Raw genomic sequence first — 16,887 nt, 5'->3', positions numbered from 1 at the left:
CCTCCAACTCTAAAGTCTCCTTCCGTAGGGCACCGGGAAGGGTCTCCAGATGAGATCTCGCGGAAACGGAAGCTTGCGGCGGCGGAAAAGTGTTTTCGTGGGTGCCCTCATTTTTTCTGGTATTTTAGGGAATATATAGGCGAAAGAGCTAGGGCAGGGGAGCTCCAGGGGGGGCACAAGCCTCGTAGCCGCCGCCCCTGGTGGCGGCTACAGGGCTTGTGGGCCCCCTGTGGCTCTCGTGCCTTGGCCCTCAAGTCCCTCGATCTTCTTCTGTTCTGGAAAAATTTATTTCGGGGATTTTTTTCCGTTTGGACTCCATTCCAAAATCAGATCTGAAAAGAGTCAAAAACACAGAAAAAACAGGAACTCGCACTTGGCACTGAATTAATAAGTTAGTCCCAAAAAAGATATAAAAGGTATATAAAACATCCAAAGTTGACAAGATAACAACATGAAACCTCAAAAATTATAGATACGTTTGAGACGTATCAAGCATCCCCAAGTTTAACTCCTGCTCGTCCTCGAGTAGGGAAGTGATAAAGAATGAATTTTTGATGCTTTCATGCTACGTAGCATAGATGTCCTTTGTAACTCCTCTTATGTGACGTGAATGTTCAGATCCATTAGATTCAAAACAATAGTTTGCTATTGACATGGAGACAATAATACTTCAAGCAAACTAGCAAGGCAATCATGAACTTTCAAAATAACGAGGCCAAAAGAAAGTTATCCCTACAAAATCATATAGTCTCGCCATGATCTATCATCCTTGCACAACGAATTTGAATCATGCACAACCCCGGTATTGGCCAAGTAATTGTTTTCACACCTTTACTTTCTCAAAAAAATTCAACTCTCACGCAATACATGAGCGTGAGCCATGGTTTTAGCACTATAAGTGGAATGGAGTGTGGTGGAGGTTGCAAGGCAGACAAGGAGAAGATGGTCACATTAACTAGGCATATCAATGAGCTATGGAGATACTCATCAATAGATATCAATGTGAATGAGTAGGGATTGCCATACAATTGATGCACTAGAGCTAAGCCTATCATTTGAATATACAAGCCAAGTTATATAGTGAAAATTTCCCACTAGCTATATGGTGGTGACAAAACGAGAGACTCTCAATCATGAAGATCATGGTGCTTAATAAGCACAAGTGTGGAAGGATAGTAGCATTGTCCCTTCTGTCTTTTTCTCTCATTTTTTTGGTGGGCTCTTTGGCCTCTTTTTTTTGGTGGGCATCTTTGGCCTCTTTTTGGATATGGGTTCACTGGCCTCTTTTATTTCCTCACATGGGACAATGCTCCATCAATCATGATCATCACACTTTCAACTCAAAACTTAGAGCAATGATGACTCTATATGGAATGCCTTCGGTAGTGTACCGTGACAATGATCTAGCATGGCATAGACATCAATGGAAACATCATGCTAACTATCTTATGATCATGCAATGGCAATGTAGAAGTGGTGGCACATGTCATGGTGGTAGTTGCATGGCAATATATCTCGGAATAGCTTTGAAAAAGTCATAGTAGGTAGGTATGGTGGCTGTTTTGAGGGAGGCTATATGGTGGGTTTTGTGCACCGGCGAAAGTTGCACGACACTAAAGAAGATAGTGATGGTGGAAGGTGAAAGTGCATCTAAATCATCGACTCAAGATTAGTCATGAAGAACTCATATACTTGTTGCAAAAGTTTTAGTAGTAATCAAAACAAAGCATTCAACGCATACTCCTAGGGAAGGGTTGGTACGTATAAACCATCGCGCGATCCCGACCGCTACACAAAGGATGACAATCAATAAACTAATCATGCTCAAACTTCATCACATAGTGGTTCACCATACATGCATGCTACGGGAATCACTAACTTTAACACAAGTATTTCTAGATCCACAACACCATACTAACATAACTTCAATATTACCACAACCACAACTCAAAACTAGTTGAGATGCATCAAACTTCTCTAACTACTCAATGCACATGAAGGTGGAAGTTTTCATATCCGTTTGGATAACTACCCCTTTTGAGACTACTTTCATAGCATAAGCCAACTACCAAACCATGCACCGTTGTGCTCTAAAAGATATAAGTGAAGCACATAGAGCAAAATCAACTAGCTCAAAACATATAAGTGAAGCACATGTGAGCTGAATTGTCTAACCAAAGGATATAAGTGAAGCTCGACAAAATCACGATGAGTGCATGTCTCTCTCTCTAGGTTTGCAGCAAGGAAGATTGTGACACAACAAAAATAAAAGACTCCTATGATACAAGACGCTCCAAGCAAAACACATAACATGTGGTGAATATAAATATAGCCCCAAGTAACGTTACCGATGGATTGAAGACGAAAGAGGGGATGCCTTCCCGGGGCATACCCAAGCTTAGGCTATTACGGCATCCTTGAATCAACTTGGGGTGCCTTGGGAATCCCCAAGCTTGAGCTCTTGCCACTCTTTATCTCTTTGTCCATAAGAACTTCACCCAAAACTTGAAAACTTCACAACACGAAACTTAAACAGAAACTCGTGATATCATTAGTATAAGAAAGCAAACCACCACTTCCTTAGTTACTGTAGAAAACTTAGATTCTACTTATGTTGATGTTGGGTTACTGTATTTTCAATCTTCCATGGCTAATACCCCCCCCCCCCCCGATACTATCCATAGTTTCATCAAAATAAGCAACCAACTCAACAAAAATAGAATCTGTTAACAGCAGACCAGTCAGAAGCAATCTGTATACTTCGTATACTTCTGGTACTTCAAAAATTCTGAAAAATTACGACGGTCTGAATACTTCGTGTAGCAATCAGCAGCAATAAGAATCAACTCGAAAGCTCTTATAGAAAAAAAAATGAAAATTATTTTCTTGAGCAGAAAGTTTCTGTCTTTTCTAGCATGATCAAACGATCATCCCCAAGACTAATCATAACGGTTTCACTAGGCACAAATGCAAAAATAAACACAAAAACACAATCATAACAGAATTATGAAAGCGTGGAAAACACAAAACAGAAAGAAAAAGGATAGATTCGTTGGGATGCCTCCCAACAAGCGTCATTGTTGAACGCCCTTAGCTAGGCAAAAGGTGATGGAATCACGTATAATCATCTTTGGTGCTCAAACCATAAGTAGCGTGATCATTTATCATCTTAAGATCTTCATATTTTTTGGATGACTCACCACAAGCTTTAGGAACAAAAACAGACTTGACGGTCTTTTTGAGAGTGAGATTTGGAGTATTTTGCACAGCGGCAAAAGCGGAACCCAAGTTGGTTATGACATCTTCTAGTTTGCCAATTCTAGAGGAATCATTAACTATAGGTTCCTTCTCCCTTCAATTTTTCAATACCATTCCCTCTTTGGATCCGTGCTGAGTAATTTGATTGTGGATCTTTCTATCCAAACCCTCAATAAGTTCAATTGTGGAAATTTTGTTTTCAATAGCGTCAAGCCTTTGCATCACGTGTTCCAAGGTCAAGGTAGTTCCATTAACCATGAGCGGGAGTGAGCCTACCAAATTCATGATAGCTCCATAGGAGTCAACAGTATGGCTCCCTAAAAAATTCCCATCTACAATGGTATCTAGAATATACCTATTCCAAGGAGATATTCCAACATAAAAACTGTGAAGAAGAACGGTAGTGGAATGCTTACGAGTAGATCTACTTTGAGCATTGCAAATCATGTACCAAGCGTCCTTTAAATTTTCTTCCTCAATATGCTTTAAATTGAGAACTTCGTTCTGAGGGGTATCGTTTGGAGTGGTGGTTCTAGCCATTGATGGACTATCCCACACACAAACGAGCAGGAAGCAAGCCAGTGAAACGGGCAACAGAAAATGGCAAAAAGGCAAAAGAAAACGGAAAATGAGAAAGGCAAAAAGGAAAATGAAAACGTCAAGGGAGAAAGGCAAATGAAAACGGCAAAGGAAAAAGGCAAATGAAAACAGAAAATGTGAAGTGGGGGAGAGGCAAACGAGAGGCAACTGGCAAAAAAGGTAAATGCAAGAGATGAGTTTGTGACACCTACTTGGGTAGATATTGACTTGATCTCTCCTCCCCGGCAACGGCGCCACAAATAGGCGTGTTGACGGGATATTATTCTTGTCTTGATCTTCCTCGGCAAGCGATCCTCCTCCCCGACAACGGCACAAGAAATCCTTGTGCTACTGCATGAACAGACCTTCCCTGACAATGGTGCCAGAAATCCTGCTGCAGCGGGCTACGCCTATAGGGACTTCCTTGGCAAATATGCAAAGGATTTCCCCGCGGCCTTGGAGCCTTGCGTTGGTGTTCCCTTGAAGAGGAAAGGGTGATGTAGCACATCGGCGGTAAGTATTTCCCTCAGTTTGAGAACCAAGGTATCGATCCAGTGGGAGGAACACGTCAAGTCACAAGTACCTGCACAAACACTAAGAGCTTGCACCCAACGCTATGAAGGGGTTGTCAATACCTTATAGATTATTTGCAAAGTGAGAACTGAAAGCAAAAAGTAAACAAAGCAAAGTAAAAGTGAAAGTGGAGACGATAGTTGTGAATAGACCCGGGGGCCGTACTGTTCACTAGTGGCTTCTCTCATGAAAGCAAGTAGACGGTGGGTGAACGAATTACTGTCGAGCAATTGATAGAACCGTGCAAAGTCATGACGTTATCTATGGCAATGATTTTATCTATAGGCATCACGTCCAAAACAAGTAGACCGATACTTTCTGCATCTACTACTATTACTCCACACGTCGACCGCTATCCAGCATGCATCTAGTGTATTCAGTTCATAAGAACAGAGTAACGCCTTAAGCAAGATGACATGATGTAGATGGACAATCTCATATCTATGATAAAAGCCCATCTTCTTACCCTTGATGGCAACAACACGATGCATGCCTTGCTGCCCCTTCTGTCACTGGGAAAGGTCACCGCACGGTATGAACCCAAAACCAAGCACTTCTCCCATTGCAAGAATCATATATCTAGTTGGCCAAATAAACCCAAGACTCGGAGAGACTTACAAGGATATCAAATCATGCATATAAGAAATCAGCAAAGACTCAAATATAATTCATATATAATCTGATCACAAATCCAAAATTCATCGGATCTAGACAAACACACCGCCAAAGAGGATTACATCGGATAGATCTCCATGAAGATCATGGAGAACTTTGTATTGAAGATCCAAGAGAGAGAAGAAGCCATCTAGCTACTAACTGCAGACCCGTAGGTCTCAAGTGGACTACTCACGAGTCATTGGAGAGGCGATGATGTTGATGTAGAAGCCCTCCAACTCCAAAGTCCCCCCGGCAGGCACCGGGAAGGGTCTCTAGATGAGATCTCGTGGAAACGGAAGCTTACGGCGGCGGAAAAGTGTTTTCGTGGATGCCCTCATTTTTTCTAGGATTTTAGGGAATATATAGGCGAAAGAGCTAGGGCAGGGGAGTTCCAAGGGGCCACAAGCCTGGTAGCCGATGCCCCCTGGTGGCGGCTACATGGCTTGTGGGACCCCTGTGGCTCTCTTGCCTTGGCCCTCAAGTCCCCCGATCTTCTTCTGTTCTGGAAAAATTTATTTCGGGGATTTTATTCCGTTTGGACTCCGTTCCAAAATCAAATCTGAAAAGAGTACACAGAAAAAACAGGAACTCGCACTTGGCACTGAATTAATAAGTTAGTCCCAAAAAAATATAAAAGGTATATAAAACATCCAAAGTTGACAAGATAACAACATGAAACCATCAAAAATTATAGATACGTTTGAGACGTATCAATGGTTTCCATAAGTCCACTACAAGTTTCTTCTTTTCGTTGTTGATTTTCCAACAAGTCCGTTAAATTCTTGTTGTAAGGATGCTCTTCAATTCAATGGTGGTAGAAGTTTCCATTTCCTTCTCCGTCAAATGGTATGTTTCTACTCTTTTGTTCCGGAGGCTTTGTGGTGTTGCTCTCTCCTTTCCATCATCTCTTTTGTCAAGATCATATTCTTTCCTTATTTAATTCATTTCACCGAAGTGTTATGTTTTCTTCCGTGTTCTTTCCTCTTATTAAATTTTGTCTCTCTTTTCCTACCAAGTGCTGCCGAAATTTCTTTTGAATTCTTGCTTGTTCCTCATGTCATTCTGCATCTTGTTGCAACCTTCAAGATTCATTGGTTTCATTCATTTGTCAAAGAAGCGACTAAGTTTTACCTATTGCACTTTCTCATCCTCTTCCCCTTTCATTCATAGATCTCGAATCGAGATCTCTTGTTAGTGTAGGAGAGTTGTAACAGCCCAGAACCGAAGATCCACAAGATTCCCCTTTTATTTCATTGTTGCCGTGTTAATTATTTGGTTGTCGCATTCATCATTGCATCATGCGCATCATCTTCGTTGCATTGGCACTTTGCTGCCATCATTTTTCAAAACTTCCATCTGTTGTTAGTTGCGGGTTCGCTCCGTTTTTCTCGTTGACCATTTTGAGACCAATCACACACACACGTGCTAGTGACATCATTAAAATATTGTTTGTAAATGTGTGTATAAAACTTTCTCGGATTGGGTTGAAAGTTGGCGTGCGGTCTTATTTTGACGTTGGTAGACCGCATGCCAAATTTCATCACATTCACAGTCCGTTTGGTACCCCAACCGTTAAAACTATAGCGACACTATAGCCAGTCAGACGTCAGACATTTTCAGTGTTTTGAAAACCTAATGCCGGGCTGCGCATTTCCCCTCTCTTATATGCCTAGACCCTACACAGTGCATAGACCCTATGCGCAAGCTAGCCCGACAACCTCCCGGAACCCAAAACATGCGGTCATGACCGTTGGGTCCGGATTAACCCTGTTATACCTGAAACAATCATTGTTTTATCATTTGGACTCCCTAACCTACTTATTCTCAGCCTTCCAATTTAATCGGAGGGTCCAAATGCCCCAAAACTAACCCATTGGCTATATATATAGTCCATCCTAGTCCACTTTTGAACAAACCCTAGCCCTGGGTAGACATTCCCTTAAAAATTAGCGTGCCGCCACCCCCCTCGTACCATCTCCCTCCACGGGATCATCCCAGATCCAATCTAGCCAACCCGCAACCTCCACCAGCGCCACCTCTCCTTGATCCACACGCCCGAGTTCCTCCTCGCTAGCCAGCCCCGTAGCCTACAAGTGCCCGAGGCCTTGTTCAACGTCCTCCTCCTCGCGCTGCAGCCCTGAGGAGACGGGAGCTCGAGCTACTGGTTCCGCGAGCCCTACCTCCTCAACCTCGCGTGCCTCCCATGACCGACCTGGTCTGCGTCGCCCTCCTCCCTCAACGAGGGCTGCCGCTGTCGTCCCTCATTTAGCTCGCCCCGTAAGATCCCAGCAGGCTAGAGCCCATGTTGTCGTGACCCCAAGCTCAGCCGCTGCCGACCGGTGCCCCGTGCTGCCTCGCGCCGTCGGATCCGCTCCGTCCCACTATCCTGCACCCGTTCCCGGTGAGTCCCCGTCGCCACGAGCCATGACAGGTCGCAGCTTCCCCTGTTCTTTCGGCCCTGCCTCGGTCTGGAGATGATCAATCAGGTCATGCCCAGGGACGTTGACCACATGCCCGCCCGTGTGGGCCTCTCCAGCGCATCCCGCGGATCGAACCGGCCTGCCTCAGCCTCCTCCACCAACGGCCCCGAGGCCCAAGGTGAGCTTCCCTAAAGCCCTACCCGAGGCGTGTTTTAGTTATCCTTCTGCCCATGCCTGTTGGTCCATTAGTTGCCAGATTCGGCCCGTGTATTTTTTATTAACGCTAAGAATTTGTCTATTAATCAAGGATTTATAAAAATTGCAGCATAGTCCCTCATCTTCGCGCATTAGTAACTAATTACTTGGGCATCAGATTAAAATAATTTCAACATGTAAAATGTCTAGAATTTTCTGTAGATTAATAATTTGCAACTTTCATGCATGTTAAAACTAATTAAATGTGTTGTTTGCATTGTTTCGCGTGATGACATGTCAAAATGGTTTAATTCATAGCTAATTAATCATGTGTGAGAATTAAAACCTTTATACATGAAAAATACGTAGAATTCTATATAGTTTCATAATAACAAACTTGCACCCCGTTTTATAATGTTTAACTTGTTGTTCTAACATAATTTGCATAAATAACATGCTAGAACGATTTAATTCATAGATAAATAACCGTAGCTCCGAACTGAATAAATTATATAAGTAACTTGACCAGAAAAATGTGTAGAATAACATGGTGGCATTTATTTCGCTGTTTAACAACTCTAAAATTATGTACAAGCAAAACAATACCGAACCTTAATTGCATATGGAGACCTTTGCGGTATTGTTGTTCATTGTTTCGGCCTCATGTAAACTTGCTTAGAATTTCATGTATTTTCATAGTATCTCATGGCATCCATGCTTTAACATGTTGTGGCTGTCATTTGCATGCATTTTGCATCCATGTCATATTATGTGTGTTGCTCATATCTTTTAGACCATAGCTCCGTTTCAAATGATCTATATATGTAAATTGACTAGAATGACGTGTGGAATCACATGCTCCACTTTATTTTGCCGTTTAACAAATATAAAATGTGTTTAGTACAGATCTATACATATTTCTAAATTAACACATGGGATCATTTCGGAGATGCTATATGTTGTTCCCGACCTCATTTAACACATGGTAGTTTATTTATGATTCACCTCTTGCCATGTTTAAAAACACTTAATGTTATCATGTACCTAAACGGGAGTGAACTAAATAATTCAAATGAGGAGTTTCGTCAATATGCAACACGTTACATATTGAGATTCATTTAATGTGTAGTATTTGATTGTTCTGATTGTCATGCCATGCATAATTAAACCGGCATGCATCATATGGTTTGTGCATCATGTCATGCATATATTGTGGTGTTTATTGTGTGTTAATTGTTGTTTCTGGATTGCTTCTTCTTGATAGAGTTCCGCAAGTGTGTTGGAGTGTGAGGATCCATTCGACCACGTTGGTTCGTCTGCATCATAGATTCGTTCTTCTACTAGGTGGGATCATAGGCAAGATGACCATTTCCCTAGATATCATTACTATCATTGCCATGCTTGTTGCCACGTTTCTTTCGCTATGTATCGCTACCTACCACTTAAATGTCAGCCTACCAACATTACCATGAAAAGCCTCTAACCCTTACACAACTCAGCAAACCAATGTTTGGCTATGTTACCGCTTGCTAAGCCTTTAGATAGCGTTGCTAGTTGCAGGTGCAGTTGCTTTCATGTGAAACATGGGTTCCTTGTTATACCACCATATAATTGCTATTTAATTTAATGCACCTATATACTTGGTAAAAGATGGAAGTCTTGGCCTTCTAGCCTGGTGTTTTGTTCAATCTTTGCCGCCTTAGCTCTGGCTACCGGTGTTAAGTTCCATATTGAGTGCTCCTAACATGCTTGGGTTGTTATGGGGACTGCCTTGGTTTTCGTTTTGGGATAAAACTCATGTGGAAAGGCTCAACATTGGTACTATTTTCTTAATAACAACTAATAAAATTCACATAGGTTTTGATCACCCCGTGGATAATTAATCAAACCTTGGGCCAGTGCTCCTCACGAGTGTTGGTCCAAACTAGAGTTGTGTGCAGGGCCAACCCGGGGCAACTCAGGAGATTTCTATAAGGCCAATGTACGCTGCGCTCATCCAGTTGTGCCCTGAGAACGAGATATGCGGCTCCTATCGGGATCGTCGGCATGTCGGGCGACTTTGCTAGATTTGTTTTACCCTTATCGAACGTCTTGTGCGAGGGATGCGAGAATACTTTGGGCTATCTCGAGGTTGATATTTTCCACCAGGAATCCGAGGAGATCACGGGTTTTCCATAGTTGTGGTTTCCGACGCAGCATGTGGTAGTTTGTGATGCACTAGTTGGAGCACCCTTGCAGGCTTAAATCTTTCGGAAAGACGTGCCCGTGGTTATGTGGCAACTTGGAAACTTTGTTTAACATCCGGTTCTAGAAAATTTGAAGTAAACCTAATTAAAATATGCCAACTGTCTGCATAACCGTGACTGTCTCTTCTTGTGAGTCCTGCATCCGGAGGAGGACACGATGGGGTTATATTTGACGTAAGTAGGTGTTCAGGATCATTCATTTGGTCATCATTAGTCACGTCTGTTGTGCGTAGCTCATCCCCCTTTTATTCTTGTAATCTTAAGTTAGCCACTCAAAAAAATGCGTAGTCGCTTGCTGCAGCCTCACCACTTAACCATACCTCACCCATTATGCTTTGCTAGTCTTAATACCTTTGGAAATGAGATTGCTTAGTCCCTGTGGCTCATAGATTACTACAACAACAGTTGTAGGTACGGGTAAAGCAATACTTTGACATGAGTGCAATGATTGTGCTGTTTGGAGTTTCTTCATCTTATTCTTCATCGATCTAGGATGGGTTCCAGGCCGTCAGCTTGGGATAGCAAGGATGCATGCCATTGTTTTGTCGTTTATTTTTTGTCCATAGTCGGACCCTGGTCTTCTACCCGGTGTTTGATCATGGTGTTGTATTGATGTGATCTTGATGTAGCTTGTGGTGAGTGTAAGCAAATTCCATATACTCATATCTTCTATACATGTACTTGAAACTATATCCATTCTTGTGAAACGACGAGATGTGCTTCTATCCCTGTCGAGGCCTTGTGCCAAAATAAGGATAGGACCGCATCTTGGGCGTTACAAAACCCAAGTGCCTTACTAACCTATCCAAGGTCTAAGGTACTGCACATCTTTGCTAAGGAAACATGTAACATACCAATCCACGATCTTGTTTCCTTCCTACAAATCCAATCAAGTGGTCCTTAAATGCCATGAATTATTACATGATCTACTACTCCTACAAATCCAATCTCGATGGAGTTCTGCATAGTTTCCTAGAGTTCCCATAATCAACGAATCATTGCAAGGACTTTTATCGAAATATATCCATGAATTCACATCTTGATGATCTAGTAAACTCCAAGGTCAAGCTTATATAGATACTTAAATCATTCCTAACATCGTCCAATTATTTCTACTTATATCCACCGAGAAACATGGTACCATAATCAAGATAATTGGACTGAATCCAAACTACTCTGAACCATGTGGTCTCATTTACCATTGACACTAAATTAGTATTATTTATTTAAATCCAAATCTTAGGTCTGACGAGAATTCCTACTGGTTCCCTCAAGCCATTGTTGTAACATTATCAATTTTGTGACTACTACTTGTCAGAATCAAGTTATCATACCACCAAGAGTTTTCAATGTGGGATCCCCATTTGTCCTACTAAATCATGTTTACTAAAGGGAGAAGTAAGTTATGCTACTCTATAAACTTGATCCACCAAGTTCATCTTCCAACATAAGAGTCTTATGATCCACGAAAGGGGCTTAGCTACAACCTCAAGACACCTATTATAGTCACATCAAATAATTTGCCTATTAAGCAGGGGATATTGAAGCTCAAGAGGTGCTCTAGCAATCCGCGTATTAAACATGTGATCAGAGTTTTGAGCTGGGGTAGATTGTGAGGTCTATTTTCAATCTTGAGGTATAAGCAGAAGTCAACTGAGTTGAACTAGGTTGAATAGGTTGTTGCAAAACTCTTCAATGCTAGTTGTTTGTCGAGGTGGATCCTAGGTGCATCCTGTCTCGCTAGTCTTCAATTGACAAGATGGGGAAGGAGGGAAAGTAGCATAGAGGAAAGTGCGTGAGGGGTGGTACATTGCAAGTGCAATCAACCAAGTGCCAAAAATCCAAACACAGACATGAAGATGAGGTAGGTCATATAGTCGCATACTTTTTGCCTCTAGCAAAAGTGCGACTTATGCCACATCACAAACAAGCAAAAACAAGCTACACACAACATGGTTCCATTCGAACCATTTCACAGACTCAACTTCGCATAGGGGATACACGAACTATCCTACCTTAGGGGTTCTCGAACTTAATAGTCGTGTGTGCTTCGGGTCATGGAGAGGACTTCGCTCAGTCTTCTAGGTCTTCTTCAGGTGTGGCTGTGTCTCTTGTTGTTGTTCATCGGAACGATCCGGTTTGTTCCTAAGGAATCTTTGACAACTTTTCTCTGGTGAGTTCATGGTGAAGGTGGTTCCTCATGGATTTCGTCGACAGGGTCTTCTGATGTACTTGTAATCCGGTTAATGTCTTCATGTCTTTCAAGGCGTCGAGAGATCGAGTGGACGATCCTTTATGCAATGACATTGACAAGGCATGATAGAGTTTCGACCTATCGGTTATGTTGATGACAATATTGACACCAAGAGCGGGGATGAAGAGAACCGTTTTCCTTCTCACAATGGTGAGGCGTACCAAATCGCAAGGTTCTCATCCACCGGTGGTTGTTGATACAACAACGGTGAAGACAATGTCACTTTACTAGTGGTGCACATCATGATCTTGCATATCTTATGTCCTGATAATCGGAGGACAAGGTTGCATCACTCTGGGATAGTATTGAGGGTGTCACCATCATCAGAGTCTTGATGTTGTCATTCCTTGAGAAGGTAGCTTGTGTTGGTGTCGTCTTGTTGTAGTGTTGCCACCCTTGTCTTCCAAATATGTGGGTGATCTTTTGGCAAGGTCGCTTCCTTTTTAAATTACCCACCAAGATTTCAAGGAATCTAGTGGTCAGTGGCATAAGGGTGCTAGCGACTGTTTGCATGTTTTGAAAAAACTGATGAGGAGAGTCAAGAGAATAAGGGTTGAGGTGCTAACGCAAACACCTTCGCTTCCTTAGAAAAGTTAGGGGAGGTGAGAAGTATAGAGGTTTTGTAAGTGATTTGAAGGTTTCGAAAAACCAATTTTGTCCTAACTAACGTCCATTCTAACTTAAGTCTTCCTATAATTAGGATATGGCTCTGATACTAGCTCTTTGGGGATCAAAACTCATGAGTAGTGATCATGGAATGTACGTGCAGTGTGATCCCAAAGATCAATGTTAACTGAACACACATAAACTGAATAACAAAAGTCGTATTTCCATTATGTACCGTTAAACTGAGATATGGCCTTCATGGCTGTCACACCCCGTGTTTTGCCCTACTTTCCTAAGTTAACATAGCTTAAAAATTAGGACTAATTAAAAAATTGGAGTGCTTATAATTCTTGACTTGATTATTGTTTGCTTGCTTGCTTGCTTGACTATATTTTTAGTCACAAAAGCTCTTCTACTCTCTAGACTCATCTACTTGATCCAAATCTTTGCCCAATTATCATGCCATATGTATAGGACATAAAACTATTTTTACAAACTATTATTTCAACCAAAGAGTATTCATTTCTTTTAAGCTTTCAAAAACGCTAGAATAGTGGTTTGTACTACAAGTCCACAAATTAGGGAAGATGTTTTGCCCGAAATATTTTATTTGGATCCTTTTATCAAAAAGACTTCCCAAAACCACAAAATTATTATTTTAAAAGTTATTTTCATATTTTATTTAAATACACTTATCTGAGGACAGAAAAAGTCCTTTATAGGGGAAAATTATTTTATTGTTTCATAAATATTTGAGAAAAAATAGGAAAACTGAGTGAACATATATTTTCCATATATAAGACTTTCAACACATGGCAACGTTCAAAATATTGGACAAAACACTTCAAAACCCTTTCTGTGTATTTCAAGTATTTGAAATATTTCTATAATAAATACTATCAAATAATTCTAGGAAAATTCTAGCATGTCACATATGCCATATATGATGATCTTGCCAAGTTTCAACGCTATCCAAATTGATTTGATTCACCAAAATATTCCAGAATCCTCTCTAACCACAACCAAATTTGAGCAACCTTTTGTTCTCAAATTTTGTGGATATGTTGAAATACCCTAATTATGCATCCACACCTAGTGGTGCATCAAGTAGAACAGATATACTTGCCCAAATCTCCTCAAAATCACTTCTGTTGATTTCTAGAATTTGGAGTATTTGCATTGTCAAGTTTCTCTAGTTGATCACAAACATTTTGGGCATGCTCTAATCCTTAAATAATACACCACAACAAGTGGTGCATTAGGGGGAATTTAATTGCATGCATAGATCTAGAGGATACCATTTCTATGGTTTATCAAGTTTACATTGGAAACTTTCCTCATCTAATCCCGAAATTGGTAATAAATATCATTTCTACCTATAATTTACTCCTGTTAAATTTCAAAACAAGGAGAGCAAGTTATCTTGCCCAAGCAGCCATCGAACACCTACTCGTAAAATGGTAAAAGCCCTGTTTTGACCACTTTCACTATTCCCCTTGCTTTCACATTTTTACAACAACACCTCCTAGTGTGCATTTACCCACAGTAAGAAACCACCCCCAGCTCAATAATTGGTAGGGTAAAACCCCCAATTCTACCCCTGGAACGCAAAAACAGTAAAACCCCTCTCTCTCACCTCCCTAGTGAATTCCAAAGCACTCAAAGCCCACCTCTACTCATTTTCTATACCCCTAGATCCCCTGGACATGTGTGGCCATGCCCTACACACCAACAGCATGCCATGGCATGAATAGGCCGGGCTCTAGAGTGTGCTACAGTGCGCACTCACACTATAGCCACCCCCAATCCAGCACTCCGACAACCTTGGGCGTTGTGGTTGTGTCCCCCAAGGCGCCCTCGACGCCCGGGTCACGCGTACCTGTCGGCCCCCTCATCCGTCTCCTTCCTACCAGCCACCTCAAACACACGCATGCCACCAGAGAGCTACATTAAGCAGCGTCGGACGTGCAAGCTTCTGGCTCCCTCTTGCTCCTCCTCCTGCCATCTGTGGGCATGGACTGCATCCACGAATGCCACAGACACGGTCTAGAGCACCCACGTGGCGTGTGGCCTCACCCTAGACCTCGCCATGCTCCCTGTCCACGGTGAGCTTGCCCTTAGGCTATTTAAGCCAGCCCCAAGCACACCATGTGGCTCACTCCAGCCCCTCTCTCTCTCCAGTGGACCCCCCACACCTGCCCACGACTCGTCCCATGCCCTCGTCCTCCTCCTAGGCGGCGACACCCATCTCAATTTCCTCTTGAATTCGAGCTCCCTGACGATGCTCTTCCTCTCTAAACCGCACCATGACGCCGCTGACATCACCGCGAGCCCCTCCCCGAGACTGTTATCTTCCTTATGGTGGCCGGAGCACCGCCCCCATGGCCGCCATCGTCGGCCTCCACCACGGCCAAGGCCCCGCTCCCTGCGATGCTCCCCGACGAAAATGAAGCCCCCTGGTAGATGCGGCTCTCCGTCCTAAGCCTGCTAGCGTCCGGAGCATCACTAGAGCTGACTGGAGCCATGAGGGCAGGCACCAGCACCGCTCGGCCCTGCCTCCTTTGCCTCTCCCTACTCGAGCGGGAGGTGGGGGAAGGTTCCGATAGGCGGGCCTCGCCTGTCAACGATCGGCCGACCACCCCCCACCATTTAAGTGGAAGCGCCCTCGCTGCTTCCCGCCTCCGTGCACAAGATGCGTACTTCAAAGAATACGCCTTCGACATCGCCCGTCCCCCTTAGCTATTGGGTTGTTGGGCCGACCCAACTGCTTATCCTGCGGTTTGTGCGCTATTTAACCCATTTGGTAATAGCCTTCCTCTTTTTTTGACAGGTTCAAAAAAATCATAATTACAGAAAGAAATTCCAAATTAGATGATTCAAGTTGCTAAAATCTTCAAAAAAAAACCCAACTATCTTTTGGCACAACCTCCATAAATTTTCTCCCCAAGTTTTTGCCTTTGAACACTCCAAGAGCCACTTTGCAAATTCCGTAGCACACTCAAATCAACTCCAAATGTAGTGATTCCAACTCCTAGGTGTTTATAAAATCATCACCTAATTTTATAGCCATGCTTAACATTTTTCCTATGCTATATTTTGGTGGGACCAAATAAATAGCTTCTTTCTCCCATTTAGGTTATCTTTGAAAAATCGTAGGTAAATCATCCCAACTCCAAATCCTTAGAAACCATTCCGAAAATTCCTATAAAATCATGCCCTATTTGATAGGTGCATCCAATATTTTTACGAAAATGTTTTCTGTGAGGTTTCTTATGGGATCGGTAAGGCCTCCATGTCCCCTTTTGAAATTCCTCATTGATCCAGATCCATAAGAACCTCTCTCGTTACTCTTCTTATATCTAGAGGTGTCCTACAAAACTAAAACTCCTATTTATAGAGAACTTTTGTTTCTCTACTTGTTGTGTGGTTGATTGTGGTTGTTCTCAGCGATAATTGATGAACTAGACAAAGTTCTTGGAGTTGGACTAGAAGCCCGTGAAGACCTCAAAGACTTTGCTGAACCAAGCAAGCAACCCCTTGACCATGACTATGAAATCCCTTTATGTATATCATATGACACTCTATTTTCATTTGCATCTGAATCATGTTGAATCGGTGACCACCTTGGTAAGTTGCCCGGTTATTTCCTCGTTGACACTTGCACTGAGCATGTCCCCACCTTCCTATGAGGGTTGTGCGGGTGGAAAGTCGTTAGGATGCTAGTAGATGCTACACAAAAGGGATGGGAACATGCTTGGCATCGAAAAAAGAAATGATTTCAAATACTTTTTGAAAACCCCGTCGGGTGCCACTAATGCCCGAGGGGGATGATGTGGAGCTAGGTGATCACTTGAGAAAGAAATGGTGTACCGAGACAAGTGACTGTGTTGTTTTAGAAAACGGATTGGTTTCAGTTGCAACCGTTACTCCAAGCATACACGTGCGACCACGATATCCCTATATGGGACAAGGCTTTGTTCATTACTCTGGACGATGCTAACAAAGATATCGCACTACTAGTATCAGGGGTGGCATGGTCACTCTCGATATGGGGTTGTGCCAAGTAGGGCGACCATGGGCTGTTTTTCCAAACACCGGG

Source organism: Hordeum vulgare, chromosome 5H, assembly GCF_904849725.1.
Source record: "Hordeum vulgare subsp. vulgare chromosome 5H, MorexV3_pseudomolecules_assembly, whole genome shotgun sequence".
Lineage (NCBI taxonomy): Eukaryota > Viridiplantae > Streptophyta > Magnoliopsida > Poales > Poaceae > Hordeum > Hordeum vulgare.
Note: the sequence above shows the minus strand (reverse complement) of the source record.